At 37.0% G+C, this 19510-nt stretch overlaps 1 long non-coding RNA gene across 1 annotated transcript in view; it reads right to left on the bottom strand.

Moving 5' to 3' along the window:
• The window catches only part of LOC131513525 (uncharacterized), a 51636-nt gene that overhangs the window by 1656 nt on the left and 30470 nt on the right, over positions 1 to 19510 (bottom strand). The window contains exon 4 of the long non-coding RNA XR_009262621.1: positions 785 to 896. This is a non-coding gene — a long non-coding RNA (uncharacterized LOC131513525). The remainder of the gene's footprint in view (positions 1 to 784; positions 897 to 19510) is intronic.

The raw sequence follows: 19510 nt of genomic DNA, 5'->3' as shown, positions 1-19510 counted from the left end.
GTGAGGTCCCTGCCTACTTCTCCAGTTTACCTTTTGTCTATGCACCTTGCACTTTGCTTTCCAGAGACATGGGACATTATCTTCTCTTCCCTAATCCTGCTTTTGCTCACACATGGAACCTGCCCTCCTTCTTTCCCTCCCATTAGTTTCATGTACTGTGTCACCTAACCTATGAAGCTTTTATCACTCCCACAAAGACACTGGGTGCCTGGTCACTTATGGCCCCACAGCCCACCTCTTTTCATTTTGTAACTCTTTATAGGACTGCTGAGCAACTCTAAGTTCTGTCATTCATTTCCTAGCTTACTATGAGGATGCCCCCTCTGGGGTTAATGCAACACAGTATGCAGGTCAGTAGGCAGGGGCCCTGATGGTTGGCACGTCTGCCTCTCTGCTAGGCTACGGTCCCTTAAAGGACAAGCATTTGCCTTTGTTTTATCTCCAGTAGTTAGTAGTAGTGCCTAGCTAGGTGTTTTGTAAATGCATAGTATCTACCTACTTACCTATCATTTTGCACCCTTACCGGCCCCGCCACACCCACTTTTCTTAAAAAAATAATTTTCCGGGATGCCTGGGTGGCTCAGTCAGTTAAGCATCCGACTTTGGCTCAGGTCATGATCTCACGGTTCATGGGTTTGAGCCCCGCGTCAGGCTCTGTGCTGACAGCACAGAGCCTGGAGCCTGCTTCACGTTCTGTGTCTCCCCCCCTCTCTGCCCCTCCCCTGCTTGTCCTCTGTCTATCTCTCTCTCAAAAATAAGTAAACATTAAAAAAATTTTTCCTACCTCTTGAGGAATACAGGCATAAAATATAGGGGCACATTCCTTGGGGAATATATTCCAAGACTCCCAGCAGAAGCCTGAAATCACATGCTTTTTTCCTCTGATACATAGATATCTATGATAAAATTGAATTTATAAATTAGGCACACTAAGAGATTAACAGTAACTACTATGTAATAATGCAATAGAACAATTATGACAATGTACTGTACTGTCATAAAAGTTACGGGAATGTGGTCTCTCTCTCTCTCAGAATATCTTATGGTGGTAGTGTTCTTACCCTTCTTGTGATGGTGTGAGGATGAGAGGAGACTATATATGAACATTTAAATTCAATTAAATCAAATTCAATTAAATCAAATTCAATTAAATCAATTTAAGTTAAATTAATCCGATTCAATCTCTTTGTGATTTCATAACTTAAAGTTAGAATGGTTAGAGATTTGTGCTAGATTTTACGAGAAAATTCCATTTTCATTTTTTTTATTTTGTTTTTTACTTTAAAAACTTTATGTTTTAGAACAATTGTAGGTTCAGAGCAAAATTGAGTGGAAAGCACGGCAAGTTCCCATAGATGCCACCTCCACGCGGGCGAGAGCACGCGCACACGCACACACACACACACACACACACACACACACACACATTTCCCGTTATTGACTTTAGAGTGGTACATTTGTTACAATAGATGAACCGACATCGACACATGATTATGCCCCAGAGTCCACAGTTTACATTAACAGTTCACTCTGGATGCTGTTCATTCTGGGGGTTTTGACAAATGGCATACTGACATGCATCCGCCATTATAATATTATATAGAATAGTTTCCATCCTCTATTTTTATTTCTTTTTAATTTCTGAATTCAAAGACTTATTTTGATTTTTCCCTGAATGTGTTTATAAACAGTGGGTGCATTACACTTTCCCTGATTTTTTTTTTTTGCCATCCCTTTTTTGAAGATGGCACCAGGAGTGCCACTGGAAACCTGTGTGGGTGTGCTGGTAAGATTCCCCCGTATAGTTTACTCTCTTTTCATCAGTGACTTGCTGTATCTCATCTTTGCCGAGCCTGCTACTGGTAGGGACTCCATTTACTTCTTGGTTTTTTGATGAATATAGACAAGAGGAGGCACCTAGTCTACTTGATTTCTTTCTTCTAACTTTCTTCTTTTCTTTCTTAATTTTCAAAGACTGCATTGAATCTTCTTTTAAATGCTGCTTATTGGCTTTTTTAAATTATAAGTGATTAAAACTAATATTAGAAAGTTTTGAAAATAAAGATAAGGTATATAAATGTAATCCAAATCACTTGCAATACTTAGTGATAAACATGTTAACGTTTTGATTCATACCCTTCTTTTTCCTACGTATATATGTATATATATATATAAAATATGTAATATACTTAGTATATACTAATATAATATACTCAGTACACATACATATATATGTATACATATTTATATATGTATATGTACTAAGTATATATAATATATATGTGTATATATATGTATATACTAAGTATATATATGTATATACTAAGTATATTATATAGGTATATATATTTAAACCACACTGCCTAAATAATTTTGTATATATTATGTGTGTGTGTGTGTGTATATATATATATAATATACTTAGTATATACTAATATAATATACTTAGTATATACATATATACTTATACATACATACATGTATATACTAAGTATATTATATAGGTGTATATATAGATATATATTTAAACCACACTGTCTAAATAATTTTGTATTCTGTTCCTTTTAATGAAAATCATATAATATTCATCTTCTTATAATAATTAATAATTTATACTATTATATACTATACTAAGTTATACTATACCATTGTATCTACCATGATTTATTTAACCAATTATTGGATATTTAAAGTGTGAGAATGAATAACATTCTAGAACATAAATTTTGATTTGAAATGCCGATTATTTCTTATGGGTAGATTTCTAGAAAAGCACTCCTGGGTGACAGGATAGCCACACTGGCTCTATGTAGCCTTTTTATCACCTACCACACCTAAGCAAATTCTCTCTTGGAATGTTTGCAGTAGAAAGAGGAAAAGGGAAAAGGCACTATCTTTGGTGGATCTTAGGGTTTGAGTCCTAGCTCAAGTTGTTATAGACTGTGTGAGCTTGGGAAAGTTACTCAACATCTCTCTGCTTTAGTTTCTTTATTTGTAAAATTGGGATAATAGTACTTTATTTGTAGAGTTCTTGTTAGGAATACCAATATACTAAATACCTAAGCGTTATCTTTCTAAATTCATCTAGTGACTGACAGAGTTGAATTGTAACTCTACGTCTGGAGCACTCTGCCGAGAATTCTCTTTTTAGCATTTGCTCTTAGCGATGGCAGATTTATCCTAAGGATGAAACGGCCCAAGATGTTGTGACACTTACGGCATATTTTTAGCTTATTTGAGATCACACTTAGTATCCTAAAAGTCTTTTAGATCGAGTAGTATGCTTTTCTTACTCTCTGAAGTTCCATTATTGAAAGCTGACCTTCCAGATGACATCCAGGTGACAGGATCTCCTGGCTGTATGTTAAAATATAAGTTATCTCAGACAACAGCATAGCGTTAATGTAAACAAAACACTTCACAAACTTTTCTTTTCTTTTCTTTTCTTTTCTTTTTTTTCTTTTGTACATAGCAGATGGAAGCTCCTAGATGAGTGGATTAAGAATGTATCCTCTTAACCTTAGAAATATTTATCAGATTTAGATAAAGATCTATTGCTAACTACTTAGGTCAAACTTGGAAGTTTTTCTTTCTAGCTTCTAATTTTGATACAATTCTTTACCTCATAAAAGCTGCAAGAAATATTGCAAAGAACTCTATTATATTCTCTACCAAACAATTCTTAACATTTTTCCCCATTCACTGTAGCATTTGTTCTTCTCTCTCTCTCTCTCTCTCTCTCTCTCTCGTTTCTATGCACAAATACTTCAATATGTATTTCCTAAAGACTGTCTCTTACATAACCAAAGTATTTTTATCAAATTCAGGAAATGTAACATTGGCACAATATTATTATCTGATTCATAGTTCTTCTTCAAATTTCACAAGTTGTTCCAACGGTATATTATATAGCTTTCTTTCTGGTTCAGGATACAATCCAGGATCACAGGGTGTATTAATTGTCATGTTTCTTTACTTTCCTTTCATCTAAAAACGGTTCCTCAGCCTTCCTTTTCCTTTCATGATCTTGACGCTTTGGAAGAGTAAAGCCAGTAACTCTGCAGAATTTCCTTCAGTTTGGATTTCTTTGATGTTTCCCTACAATTAGCTTTAGGTTTTGTATTTTTTATTGTAATAACATAAAAGTGATGCTCTGTCCTTCTCAGCATATCATTTTGGGAAGCACATAATGTCAATTGGCTTCATTATTACCAATGTTAACCTTGATGACTTAAAGAAATTTTTGTTTGTTAGGTTAACCTATAAAGTCACTGTTTTTCCTCCTTTTAAAATTTTAAGCACTCTTTTGTTTTGCCTTTGCTTTAACCTTTCTAAAAGGTATGTACAGTTTCTTTCTGAGATATGCATATGGCAAACAAATTAGATTGTATTTCAAAAATAACCCCTGAAAAACAAGAAAAAAATTATTTTTATTTTGTGAACATTTCCATAGTAAATATATATAGCATAGTATTAAATATTTTAGCCATATAAATATTTTATGACAGGAATATGTAAAATGAAATATATATGTGGAAAAGCCATGTGTATATATGCAATATTATATATACACATATATTTCAATGCCTCTACTGGAGTTAAGACGAAATTAAGATTTAAATGGCCTATCCTCTATATGCGAACATTTTTATTTTACAGATTGGGGAGAATATTATATTTAAACATTTTTATTTGTTTCTTCTTTTTTATGGAAGCATAATTGACATACAGTATCCAATAGTTTTAGGTGTATATCATAGAGATTCAATATTTTTATACGTTATCAAATGATCCCCAGGAGAGCATTTCTCCTCTTTGTAGTTAATAAGTAATTTCTGGTGATTACTCTGAAGCTATGTAAATTTTTGTTCAACAGCATTTCATCCACTATTTTTAGTATTCATCAAGTTGGATCCTGTCCTTTTTGAGAGGTCCTTTCTTAGCACTTTCTTACTTTCTGGTACAACACAAAGTCCCAGCCTCATTTCATAGTTTCCCTGTCCCAACCCTGGGCTCAGTTATTTCTCTAAGGATCCCTGGGTCTTTTCAGTGAAAAGTCGTATTTAGAAACAAAGATCTGGGTGTTAGTTGTGCTCATTGCTCTTTTGGGGTCTTTACCACTAGGCCCACCTATCTGACGGACCTAAGAAACCTACATGCACACACAGAAGTACATGTGTGTATACCTCTTTCTGTAAAATTAGGTATGTAATATGTACGTGTTATATAATTATATGTTATATCTATAATATAGGTGTTATAGATAGATTATAGACATTATAGATATAAAATGTATATTAGAATAGACATATTATATAATAGTTGTAATGAGTTCATACTGATATCTCCAATTCCAACTCAAAACCACAAAGGTGACAGAATATTTAAAAGGTAGAATAGATGGGACTTGATATTAATTGGATGTGGGGGGGAGAGGGAGAGGAAGAATTCAAGAGTGACAATAAGTTGTAAAAGTTAGTATGGAACTCCCAAGAGTTCAGTGTAAAATGTTTCGTGTACCAACATTTGTGTGTGTGTGTGTGTGTGTGTGTGTGTGTGTGTGTGCCAAACCTACTAATAGAGCCTAAGATTGCATTACTTTTTTAGCAGCTATATAATAACGTTCCTGAACATTGATTTTGTGGTCAAATAAAAGCTGAGGTGTTCACATTAACTGTTGTTGGGCAAAGTCTCCTACTCCTTTCTCACAAATTTAGTTTTTTGAAACAATACTGTGTATGTTCCTGTGAAATTTTATCTTGTTAGTCCTAGACCATCATTCATTCCCTTCAAACTCTTTTATATTAATTGTCTCTATAAACTGTCAGTTATATAAAGTTTAATAATATGCCTTCTATGTACTTTCCCTGATCTCCACAGATAAAGGAGAAGGTCAGAACTACACTGTACTGTTGGTGGTGGGGGTGATAACCCTGGAATTGTAACTGGAAATGGAGTCATTTCTTACCGTAGTGTTTTGTGTTAGGAAGTATACAATCATGAGACAAAAAAAAAAAAAAAACAGCAGGGAAGGGGGAGGGCAAGATAAGAAATGTAAGTCAAGGTACAGAAAGACAAGGAACTCTCCCTGATGACTCCCAGGCAACATGAGAAGGTCTAGAAATATCTCAGTTTCATTCTTGGTCTTCTTTACTTCTTACTTTAAACATTCTTCCTAGGTAATCTAATCCACTTCCATAGCTCTAATAGTTCTATATAGTTCTTCTATATAGAAGCTCTAATAGCTTCTATATAGTTTCTTCTTCCATAATACTAGCATTATAAGCTGTTTTATGTCCATTAAGCTAAGGATTGCATTTCTTAGCTCCACCGCAGTAGGTATGGACACATGGTGGTTCTAGCATAAGAAGTGACATATGCAACTTCCTCCTCACTTGCCTAAGAGGAGATGTCCGTCCTCAAGCTTCCACTCTTTTCTCTAAGCAGAAAGACTAGAGAAAGCACGTGTTGAACATGGAAAAGGACTATCAACCTAGGTCTCTGAATAACTGCATGAAGGAAATACCCATCCTAGAATCTTTCATTAGTAAGAAATGCCTTCCAATGGTTTGAGTAATTACATTTTTTGTGTCTCTCTTGATCTCCCAACTTATTTATTCAACTGCTCACTAGACATTTCTACTTTTTTATCTCATAGATGCCTCAAATCCAACATATTTCTTTTCAACTCTGCTCCTCCTTTCAGACATTATTTTCTTCCCAGATGACCAGTACAGAATATTGGGAGTTGTTATTGACTACTTCCTTCCCCTTTTGCACATATCCACCTAAACCACAACTTCTTGATTCTGATGCCCTCATTGCTCACTGGCCCAGCTCTTCTTCTTGTCTGTTCCTTCAGATTAAGTCCCAGTCTGTCTCAGACAGGATTCATGCAACTATCTAACAACTGGTTTTTCTGTTTAGAAACAGAAAATTCATCCTTGGCTATGGTTCTATTACCTACTACTTATTAGCATTCTCATATCAAGACTCTTTGTAAAATTCCTTAAAGGATTATAATTGCCTCTAGGATAAAACCACATTCCTCAAGCAAACCTGGCTAATACTCTGTAATCTGATCCCTACCAAACTCCCCAGATTTATCTCCTGTAATTCTCCCTCTCGAACCCTGCACTTCATTCACCTTGAAAAACCTACAGTTCCCCGAAGATACCAAACTCTTTTGTATCTTTTATCTTTGTAGAGGTTGATTCCATTCCTTTAAATAGTCTACTTCATTGTCTTTCCCTAACTCTTATTTATTTATCCTTCAAATCTCTCTCAGCTCATACATTACCTCCTCTAGGAACTTTCTATGATGCTTTCTGGTTTCATTTAAGTGCACGTTCTATGTGCATCCATAACACCCTGTGTTTTTCTTTATTGGGGTGACTAGGACAATATTTCTTAATAGTAGACATAGTATGGATATTTTCCTAGCCCATTCTCCTTTCTTGGGGGCTTTTTGTCCTAACATGTCAGGCTTTAGTGGCATTATTTATATGAATCTTCATTCTGCTTATCATATCTAATTGAAACACACCTCCAAATTGGGCTGAGTCATTTTGTTTTATGTACTGAAAATTTGAAGTAAGAGACAAAAGTATGGTTGGTTAATATGGGTGCTAAGCTTGTAAGACATGGAAATTTAGGACCAGACCCTGTGCCTTAACTTATAAAGAAAAAACAGAGAAGAGCCTACAGATACAAAACCACAGAGAGAGTATGGAAAAACAGGGATAATCAATAAGCAGAGAAAGCAGGTCTTCAGAGTGGAGAATAGAATTGATGATTGGAGAGAAAGGGAACAGAGACTATTCAGACCCAACCGAGCAAGAGAGCAGCTGTCTCGTGAATTAGAGCTTGGATTCACTCATTCAAAAATCTCTGTAAATTACATTCACGGAAAATCCCTGTAAATGACAGAAAAAAAGAACCATGTTCCCATAATACTTTGACTTACTTTTTAACTGTAAGACTTTTTAATAAGTAAGAAAAACTCAAATGGCACTGATTAATAAAGTAACTCCATAGGAATTGCGATGCTGATCTTTTACACATATTCATCTTGAAATATTACAAAATAGCTGAAATTGATATTATTTTTGACCAAGGCTAAGATTTTCTTTAGTCAGTCCAGAGTGGGAATGACCAAAAACTAGTTGTCATACACAAATTCCTTTCATAGCACAGAGTAACAAAAGCAAGTAGCTACAAGGATGTTTTGTGTTTCAAATGCTGTTATTAGAAAAATTATAAGTTAAAGAATTTGTCTTTTGAATGTCAGTCTTAGAAATATTTTGAGGACTCAAGCTGAATTTTCCAGGGAATATTTTTGTGATTGTTTATGATGTGGTTTGGAACTCATTACGTCTTTGCTTTGAACCTCCACATCTTTTATCTTTCAGTTCAGTTTTGTATTCCATGTAGAGTTGTTTAGTTTTGGAAAAATTAACACATTCACAAAAGTTGTGAGCTATAAAGACTTGAATGACCAGAAGGTTAAGTGGTATTTGAGGGACATTCTACTAGAAAAACAGAGTGAGTCATCAGAAGGCCAAGGTTCTAAGACGAAGCTCTGCCATTATTTAACTACGTAATCTTGGGCAAATCAGTTGACTGAAGTTCCCCTCCCTTCAATTATCTCATCTCTAAAGTGAGAATCATAATCTCTTTCCTGCTTACCTTGGAGTTGTAATAATCAAATATTCACTTTGGAAATGTTAAGGGTTTATATACAACAAAGCCTTATTAATATTCTACACTAGAATATTGGCTAGGATTGACTGGAAATATTTCTCAGTCCAAAGATATTATGCTAGTATCCACTATTTTTGTCTACATAAGAAACTATGCTTCCCATTCCCAGAAAGACACAAATACCTACATTTGGAACCTAAGAAGACATGTCAAATTATTTGTCTACCATACGGTAGCATATATCTAGGTATTTGCACCTATGTAATATTTTTAGCTTACGAAAAAGATGCACAACTAAATGTAAAAGAATAGCAAATCAAAATATTTACCAAAGTAGAAAGATGCTTCCTATTATATGCTATAGTTATTAAAAGCACAGGTTCTAAGTTTTCTCAACTGTAAAACAGGATTTAATAATTATACAAGCCAATGGAATTATAAAGAATTTAGCATGATCCCTGGCACCAAATAGGAACCCAAAGAATGTGAAATGTCAAAGTAAATGTTAGCTCTGATCCTTAGCTCAGCACGGACTTGGGAGAAAGAGATTATTGATAAGAAGTGTGAAGCCGACCAGGTGTAAAAATGTGGTCCCAGGTGTAGAGTTTCCCAAGTCATCGCCATTCCTAGAACAGTCCAGATATGAATAGATTTTGTTCCTTACATTTGTCTCATGGGGGGGGGTGGGTTATTATTGGTCACTAATTTCGGTTAACTGTCAGCCAGTCAGATGGCATTTCTTTATCTCCTGTTTCTCAACAAAATTTTAGATACAAGATTTTTAACCAATATTTTGATGAATCATTGTAGAACCAATCTAGTACAAGTTTAGGAAACATTTAACCAGCCCTACCTAGTTTATTTAAAGTCTTTTCACAAATATTTGCACAAAGCTATCATTGAAACCTAACCTGTGTCCTAATGTGATGGTGAATGAAACGTATGACAATATGGACATAGCTTTATATGACACTGTACAAGAAGTACAGAGAAAAAGTAGTGAACACTTTGTGTACAATGAACACTTCCTAGATATTCATTATCTTAAACGGACAGATGACAATAGTTCAAAAGGATAATTTTAACTTTCTTCATCTTTCTGCATTATCATTAAATTAATTTTGACCATTATTCTGAGGACATTCATAATTTCCTGGAAGATATAAGTGCCAGGAGTCGTAAAGTACAGCCATCTAGTTGAGTAAAAGTAGCTTTCATCGAGAAAACAACTCCAGTTTAATGTGGCAATAATAATAATGAACTAAAGGGGCGCCTGGGTGGCGCAGTCGGTTAAGCGTCCGACTTCAGCCAGGTCACGATCTCGCGGTCTGTGAGTTCGAGCCCCGCGTCAGGCTCTGGGCTGATGGCTCGGAGCCTGGAGCCTGTTTCCGATTCTGTGTCTCCCTCTCTCTCTGCCCCTCCCCCATTCATGCTCTGTCTCTCTCTGTCCCCCCCAAAAAAAAAAAACAAAAAAAAAAAACAACAAAAAAAAAAACGTTGAAAGAAAAAATAATAATGAACTATGCATACTAGCAATGTAATAAGCAGAGTTACCACACCACAATGATAATACAAGAACAATGTAATATTATCAGAAGACAAGGAGGAATAGCTCCTTCATAATGAAACATTGGGCATGAATCCTTGGGGATTTACCAATCCTTATTGTCTTAAATTAAAATACATTGTGTGTGTGTGTGTGTGTGTGTGTGTGTGTCTTAAAGTAGAATTTCAAAAAAAACTTCAGTTCACCCACATAGTACACAGAATACCAGGTTTGTTCTGACTATGCTGATAGGAAATAGTGGCTGCAAGACAAGGAAGAGAACCAAACTTAAGTTAGAATTAATTCTTAGGGCACTTAGGGTGGCTCAGTTGGTTAGACGTCTGACTTCAGCTCAGGTCATGAACTCACGGTTTGTGGGTTCGAGCCCCACATCAGGTTCTGTTCTGACAGCTCAGAGCCTGGAGCCTGCTTCAGATTCTGTGTCTCCCTCTCTCTCTGCCCCTCCTACACTCACGCTCTGTCTCTCTCTGTCTCAAAAATAAACATTAAAAATTTTTTTAAAAAAAGAGTTCTAGAAGCTTATCTGTGGATATTCTATATTTGAAATGCCATCTCCTGGTTTAATGCACTTTTAAAAGTTGTCATGTTTCTAAATTTGTTATACCATTTAAACTTTAACCTAAATTATTGTTTAATTTTGTTATTTTTCTTTTTAGATTAAAGAATAGATTAAAAAGGGAAAGTGATGTGATACAAAAACATTGTTTGGGTTTGAAATGCCCTAGCCCTGTAGCTATAGTCTTTGTTCAGAAACACAACGAGATTAAATGCTAGCTGTACTTCTGTTTTAAGTGTAGCAAAATATAACTCCTTATACTTAATATGAGCTAAGGGCTTTCACTGACATTGAGTAAGACTCATTCTTGGGTCAGTCCCCAGGATACAAAGCCAGATGAGAAACTGACTCTATGAAACGTCACTGAGTGTGACTATATGAAAACACATTTGGAATTTATAATGTAAGTATTCTTTATAGCAAATTAATTATGCGAGTTTGAGATTTGAAAGAATATCCGTTTTCTAATAAATTAAGTAGGAAATTTTTTCCTACTCCAATAATTCCACTTGTATTAATATACATAACAGATCCTAGATGTCAGTTGTTTTCAAACTTTATCGTCTATAATAATCCCCTGAACCGTGTGTTAAAACTACCAGTACCCACATTCTAAATCCCCTTCCCATCCAGTAGGTCTGGGGTGAGCTTGGAAATTTGTAATTTTCATAGACCTCGGGTGGTTTTGATGCAGGTAATCTCCTCATCGTATCTGAGAAAACCTGAGAATTTTGAAATCGTTGAGAGGAAAACAGTTAATGCTGTGTGATGCATCTCTCACTCCAATACTTCCAGAAGCTAGTAGACCCAGAGTTCGATTACAAAGACATTTCGATTAGTTGGCGGTCTTAGGTTTGGCTTCTGGTTCCTGTGTACCCAGGTGCATATTTTGCACGCTCTCTCTCTGAACTTCGGCCTTTTGGTGTCAAACGGGGGGTGGCGGTGGTAGTGTGCACTGGGTGCTTTCTTATCTACCTTCCCATCTTACGCGACTCCGGGCTCCTGCGCTTCTGCTTTTCTTAGCTCCTGGGCTGGGTTTCCTATGAACTTAAAGCCACGAACAGCCCTTGCTGAAATCAGAGTAGATGTTCTTTTCAATCTTAATAAATTCCACCTGCATTACTGAGAGTTCATGATGGGCTTCTCCTGACTTAGAAAAGAAGAGTTTGGTGGAATGAAAGCATCCGGGGCCTGACGATTTTATTTATTCATCGGAATCCTGGAAATGAAAGAGAAAGTCATGGAATCTTGAAAGGGCGGAGGGTAGCTTGATTTTCATTGGTGAGAAAGTATGCTTGTGCCACAGAAAATGGCTTCTGTGTCATCACTGGCTATTCACAAACATATGGGCATTTCAGTAAAAGAGGTAACATGTCACATGACCTTCTGTTTTCTCTATTTCTAGACATTGAGAAAAACTCGGGTAACTTTTTGAAAAATGAAAACCTCCAGGATCATTTAATGTCAAAGTAAACTTGAATGAAATAGCATGGCAACTCATATCTAGCTCAAGTATCTGCCAATAAGTTTCATGCTTCACCAACCCATAAAAAAAGAAAATAAAAGTCCTCTGATTTTCTGCCTTCCAACTCTAGAACAGAATGTCCCTGACTTTAAAATAGATGATCTCCAAAAAAAGAGAAAAAATGAAAGATAGACGGACATACTATTAACTGCTAGTGATCTTAGTATTTCAACAATTTGCTGTATATATTTATCTCATTGAAATATGCAATTATGTCATTTCTAAGAAGCGATGATATCTGGCATTAAGGCCAGCAAAGTGGGAATTTACCACAGGGAACCCGATTTCCCCACCTGTTCTGTCCAAAGAAGAAAGCTTTCTGAGGCAACTCATGGGATCATAGTGAGATAGATGTGTGAAATTTGTTGTTTCAGCCAACTCTATGATTTGTGAACACCAGAGCAAATAATTAGATAGCACTTTAAGCATTTGTGTGTGTGTGTGTGTGTGTGTGTGTATTCATGTAACCATAATGATAGTGGTCGTTATCTTCATTTTACAGATGTGAAACTGAGCAACGAAGAAATCACATCCTTTGCCTAAGGTTACAGAGCTGGTAAACTAAAAGAGCTGGAATTCAAACACAGGCAACTTGGTTCCAGAGCCTACGTTCTTAGCTAGTACACAACATAACTCTCAACCTTAAATTAATAGTCTGTACAGTTCCATCTATGTTGGCATTACTCAAAACGTTCTTGGAGTTTCTTTAATGCAATTGATTGCTGATAACATTAGAAGCCAATCCAAACAGAGTGACTTACCCCCGGCTGCTCAATCTGGCAACATACAAAGGAAGCAAGCTGTCCCTCTGGCCAGACACAGCCCACAGACATGCTTGGTTTTCTCTGTGGTTTTGGCCTGGCCAGGGTTTTACATTTTAATTAGTTATCAAAATAAACACAATGACATTTAAAAGCCTTATATATAAATCTGAATTTCTGCTCTTCCCCAGAAAATTGGAGCTTCTACATTGAGTTTGTGTCTTGACTGTCACACCATCCTCGTTGTGACCCCCAGAAACGAGGGCCGAGGGTCACTTACCCTTTGCCACGCCTCATACCTTCCCCTTCTTTGGTGTATTTTGCCTGAGTGGCTTCTGTACACTTAGGATTTTGTGACATTTGAACAAAAAATGTTGTTTTCAAAGAGTAGTGGAAACAAAGCAATGGTTGAAACATGTAAAAGATAATTTCAGAGGGTGGCCTTTTCGGTGAGAAGGGCTTTTGTTCCTGGCGCGTATCTACAAGTTTAGGAGAAATGCAGAGGACGTTAATCTGAGCAAAAGAACAAAAGAGCAGGTTGAAGAACAAAAGAGCTTGGGGCATATAATTCTGGCCTTTCCCTAATTTTCTATGTACCCTCAAGCAAGTTGTTTTTTCATGTAGAATACATATTTTCCAAATTCTGGGTACTATTTATATGATAAAAAGACAAGAAGAATTATTTTTATACCATGGTCTGTAGTCATTAGAGGATCGATGACTTCATTCTTGGAAAGAGAGGGATTTATGATACTGCCTTGGAATCTTGCTTCTGCTCCTTTGGCTAACATTTTTATCTTCTCTAGAACAGAATATGTGTTCACCAAGAACTCTCCCATCCAGAATTCTATAACCAAGTGTGCTTTGGACAGAGTCTTTAAAATGTTTGCCTTCATCCATGATACATACAAACTCCTTTATGCTTTGTTATATCTGCACCATCAGGATTTATGCAGCCATATGCTCAAACCTCTAGATATTTAGCTACTGGTTCATCCGGAAGATATGTACCAAGTGTCTACTTCATGCCAGCTTCTCGGCTTCCTTATTGTAATTTATAACATTGGAACAGTGAGGGATCCTCAGTTATCACAGTGATGGAGGATGCTCAACGTGCTCGTTGTTATATTTTGTGGTTTGAATGGGGTTACCGATACTACTCAAGGAACATCTCCTCCCATTTGAGTTCCACGACTACTAGCAAAGTCGCAAGCATCCTAGATATAGGTTGTCCTCCACATCGTCTGTGGCTAGCAGGTGTCTCCGTAGTCGTTTAGCACCTCTGCGTCACCAGTCTTCTGGCAATGCCAGGGAGAAGATGATGAGATTGTAAAGTGCTCATTATTATTCTTCGTGAAAAATTGCCAGTTTGCTCTTCCCCTCCCCTCGTTCCTCAGAGTCTGTCTCAGAGCCTTTGGCATTCTGTCGCATTCTGTTTGGCAAATCCTTCAGCCCATGTACCACACTTCTTCTCCCTTTCTTCCAATTTTACCCTTACTTGGTCATGTTAGAGAAATGTTTTAAAGTCAAATATACCAAGGGTTCCTTCATACAATATACAAGTGATGGTGGCGAGTAACGTTTGAGAATATCTTCAATTCTTTCATCTTAGATTAAAAAGGGCTGCATTCTATGATTCTCTTTAGATCTCCTAAGGTTCCAGAATTTCTATTCGGACAGACTTTTAAGCATTTATTTATTTATTTATTTTTTAAAGTTCATTTATTTATTTTGAGAGAGACAGAGACAGTGGGGGAGGGACAGAGAGAGAAGGAGACAGAGAATCCCAAGCAGGCTCTGTGCTGACACGGGGCTTGAACTCACAAACCTGTGAGATCATGACCTGAGCTGAAACCAAGCGTCGGTCACTTAACCACTGAGCCACCCAGGCTTCCCATTTATGGGCCTGCTTTCTTTTCTTTCTAACATGAAACCCCAGTTAATAGCATCTCTACCACTTGCTCACTGAACTACTGTAACAGGTTCCAATGGAGACAACGAGCCAGTAGCCCGTTAGCACCTTAAGGAAATCAATTTGTATCAACTAAGTCACAATGAAGACACCAAAGGGAAAAAGGTTAACCCTGCCGGATGCGGTGTCCTACTGAATTAAATGAAAACTGCAGTTCACCCTTTCCCCAGAATCCTGGGTGAAATTTAGAGATACAGGCCGCGTTGGCTAGAAGTATTTTTGGATTTTGTTTTCTTTTCACTCTGTGGCTCAGCACATGCTCACTTGACATCTCTTCTATACTTTTATTTCACTGTCGGGAAGGTTATCCTCTGATTCCGCATATAGCAGGATGGAATGTCTGAGACACGTGTGCATGTGTGTGTTGGAGAAGGTGGAGTCTTAAAGAGAAGGAAATTGAGAGGGAGAGCTCTAAAGGTCTCCTTTTGTCAACAGTTGAACCAATGAACACATATTTTATCGGATACTTTCCAAACTCCCAGACTGTGCTATCCATGTAATAGCTTAAACTGCATCAATATCTATCTTGTTCAAATACTTTGAATCTGGAAACACATTTTTGTAGGCATTCATTTTCTTTTCTCAGAGAAAGAAAAGTATAGATAATTCCCAGCAGATTATCATCATCTTCAACATTCATGAGCACCTGGGATCATGATATATTATTCTAGGTCTTGGAAAAATAAGAATATAAGGGACTGTAAAGCATTCTCTCTCTCTCTCTCTCTCTTTCTCTCTCTCTTCTCTTAAGTCATCAGGAGCTTAAAATTTATTTGGGGAACAGATCATGTACATGCACATATGCAGATAATCAAAGATATATTGGTGAGTGGTACAGACAAGAATGACATAGGAGAGAGTGAGATAGGAAGGTGAAATGGGAAACACCATGGAGAAGTGTTAACATTTGAAATTTGCTGAGACTTAATGCTTTATGGCCTCATATTAACCAGAAAAATGATGACTATCAGAATTGAAGGAAGTCCTAGGGGCAGAAAACATGTTTACTTTCTTTCCTCCAGCTTTCTCTAATACGGATCTATCTGTTTCCCTTGGCCAGACTACCTGGGCTTAATCCTCTTATGTGATGCTCTTTTTGTTGCCCCAGCTGCTTGCTTTAGAACAAGGATCAGTCAACTTTTTCTGTAGAGAGTCAAGATAGTAAACATGTTAGGCTTTTTAAGCTATGTGGGTTTTGTCACAACTATGCAATCACGTGGTCACAGCATGAAAGCAGCCGTAGATACAATGTAAAAACTGAGCCTGGTAAGATTCCAATAAAACTTCATTTATGAGCTTTCATATAATTTTCATGCATCACAAAATAGTGTTCACCTCTGGATTTTTTTTTTTTTTTTGGAGCCACTTAAAAAATATAAACCGTTCTTAGCTCGTGTGCAGTACAAAAATGGGTAGGAGACTGGATTTGGCCAACAGACTGTAGCCTGCTGACCTCTGCCGTAGAAGACTTCATCGTTTACCCACTTGTACCCTCACTCTAGTCTGCTATGTCTCCTCACCTGTCAGATAGAAACCAGGTCCAACTGCTGCAAAAAAATTTAGGTAGCTTAGGATTCTTCAAAGTATAAAGCTAAAGTTAATGCAATGTTTTATTCGATAGTAACTGACACAACTTCGGATCAAAGAAAGTCTCCTGGACATGTTAATCATCAAAGACTAACTGTCCAGGGAAAAGTCAAGTAGTGAGAACCTAGGGTGATTGAGTCAGTCTATATAACTAGCAGTGAAGTCTGCGTCCACCTCCTCCACTTGACCTTGTGGAGGTCAAGACAGGAGACCAGAAAATTCTTCTTTGCAGAAGAGATCAGCCAAGAGTAACGACTCAATGACACTGATATTTGTTGATTTCCAAATGAAATTTCTTCAATGCTCCATATTATCTTGAAATAGGGAGGTAAATACTAAAAGTAACAGCTTTAGATATGGAAAGTGGATGCCTGAAAGAAGCAGGACTTGGGGAAGGAACAGAGAATGTATTGATTTTATTTTAAGCCTTGTAATATTTGAATTTAAAAATCCTACATATATACTTTTATAAATATAATAACTAAAAGAAAACAACCCTTTGGGGACTCTCAATGCCTACAGAAGTCCAAGCTATTCGGCATGTCACAGAACACATTCTATAACGTGGGCAGAACCCACTTTTTGACTTTACCACAGTTACTCCCCAGCGTACACCAGGCCAAGAACTATTCTTTCCAACCCACTTTTACATCCCTGGGTTCTTGCTCCTATTGTTTTCACTCTTGAATGTCTTTTCCTTGCTCTCTGCCTGGGAAGCTACTTATGTTTCAGAAAACGCCAGCTCAAATGTTGCCTCCTGTCTGTACCTTTCACAGACCCCATAGGAATCATTCATTGGTTCCTTATCTGCATCCTGTCAGCCCTTACGACTATGTTTACACCATAGCCCTTAGCACAGAGGATTATTTATTTATTGGACTCTCATGCTAGTTAGCTAGTTAACTAGTTAGCTAGTTAGCTAGTTAAATAAGTACCTAAAGAAAGAATCAGGTCTGATTATCTGTATATTACCATTTCCTAGCACCTAGCGGGTACTCAGGTGATAATTACTGACTTAAAGACAGACTTGGCTACAGTCAGACGCTTAATGAGAGAAGCTATGTGACACTGCATTGACAATGTGAAAGTAAAGGCCAAAGATGACTCTTATTCTAAAATTTTTAAATAGTCAATAACTAGGAGGTTGATGTTACCACTGATAGAAGAAAGGGGAGGAACTTCTTTTGTGGCACCTATAAAAGTTTGGTGTTATTTTTCCTGAGCTGTGGGTTGACAGCGAGTTATCTGATAAATAACTCTAAGTTCTTCTCAGACGTTAGAGAAACCAGTTGAATTTCAAATGAGAAGCTAAGGTTAGAACTATAGATGATATTGTCATTAGCATATTAGACCACCTGTGAATCCAAGAGATTTGGTGAGATTTTTGAGATAGATAAATGCTTCCAACAGTAATTTTCAACCTCAGATGTGTATAGGAAATCATCTGGAGAGCTTGTAAAAATATACATTCCTCTGGCCTGCTCCCTGGGATTCTGGTTCAGAAGGTTTGGATTGGGCCCAGGAATCTGCATTTTTACAGGCACCTTTTGATGATTCTGCTCTAGATAACCCACATCCACACCTTGAAGAATTACTGGAATGATGAGAGAAGAGAGAGGTTGGAGAATGAATTTGGGAAGACTTGGAAGGCCAGAGGAAGATGTGTACTCAACGAAGGATAGAGGGACAGATAGCCACAGTTTGGGGATGGCTGTCCTGCTATCTGCACAAAACACAAAACACTGGAATTGGAATTTACCAGCTACTTTCTCTGTCTTCAAAATGACTTCTGATTCATGGCTTGAATTTTAAAGTGTCTTCATGTCATAGACCTGAATAATGGCCTCCTTTAAGGACTGAAGATATCTGGAACCCGTGTTCCCACTTTTCCAACTCTACTGATTTGGAATTCTATTGCTTTACGGATGCCTTTTTCTTCCTCTTACCAAATGTTTTTGCAGAAATAAAATCAACTACATTCTCTGATTTAACATCCTTTTGTTAACTGAATTATGTAAAAAGGCTTTATAGGTATGAGCATTGTTTTTCACCATATAAAACACCCTTTGGTGATGACTCACCCTCATGTGCGGAACTCAATGAAACATTTGCTTTTGCTGCTAACTCTGGAAATGGATAAATCCTTGAGAATGTTTTCCTTAATCAGGCTACATTCCATTTTTACTAGAGCCACCGCTAGTTCTATAAAGGAAGCAAGTCCAACTGAAATTTTAATGATAAAATAATAGTTATTTATTAAATTATTTACTTAATTTAGTAAACTAGAGGGGTGCCTGGATGGCTCACTCAGTTAAGCCTCTGACTCTTGATTTCAGAGTAGGTCATCATCTGATGGTTGGTGAGTTTGAGCCCCGTGTCTTGCTCTGTGCTGACAGCGTGTAGCCTGCTTGGGATTCTCTCTCTCCCTCTCTCTGCCCCTTCCCTGCTCACCCATTCTCTGTATCTCAAAATAAATAAATATTTAATTTTTTTTTTAGTAAATTAGAAATACACATTAGCCAAACAGACATGACACTTTAATTTGCCAATTGCTTCATTGCAATAAATGATATTGCACATGAAAAACTATCATTGCCTGCTACATGTGCAAATAAAGACTAACCAATGAGAACAAGCAAAGGTTTTTTTTTTTTTTTTTTTCCCCCAAGCTTATTATAACAGAGGAGTCAGCCACCATTACTTGTGTTTGGCAGAGATGCAAAGACAAGCAGAGGAGATGGAAATTTTTATAGTGAATAAAAGGGGAGGACTTCAAGCGTGCCCTGATTGGGGGCTGTTGGCATGGGAAGTTGTAGGTAGGCTAATAAGAAGTGAGGCA

This window comes from Neofelis nebulosa, chromosome 6, assembly GCF_028018385.1.
Source record: "Neofelis nebulosa isolate mNeoNeb1 chromosome 6, mNeoNeb1.pri, whole genome shotgun sequence".
Lineage (NCBI taxonomy): Eukaryota > Metazoa > Chordata > Mammalia > Carnivora > Felidae > Neofelis > Neofelis nebulosa.
This window is presented reverse-complemented; position numbering and strand designations above follow the sequence as displayed.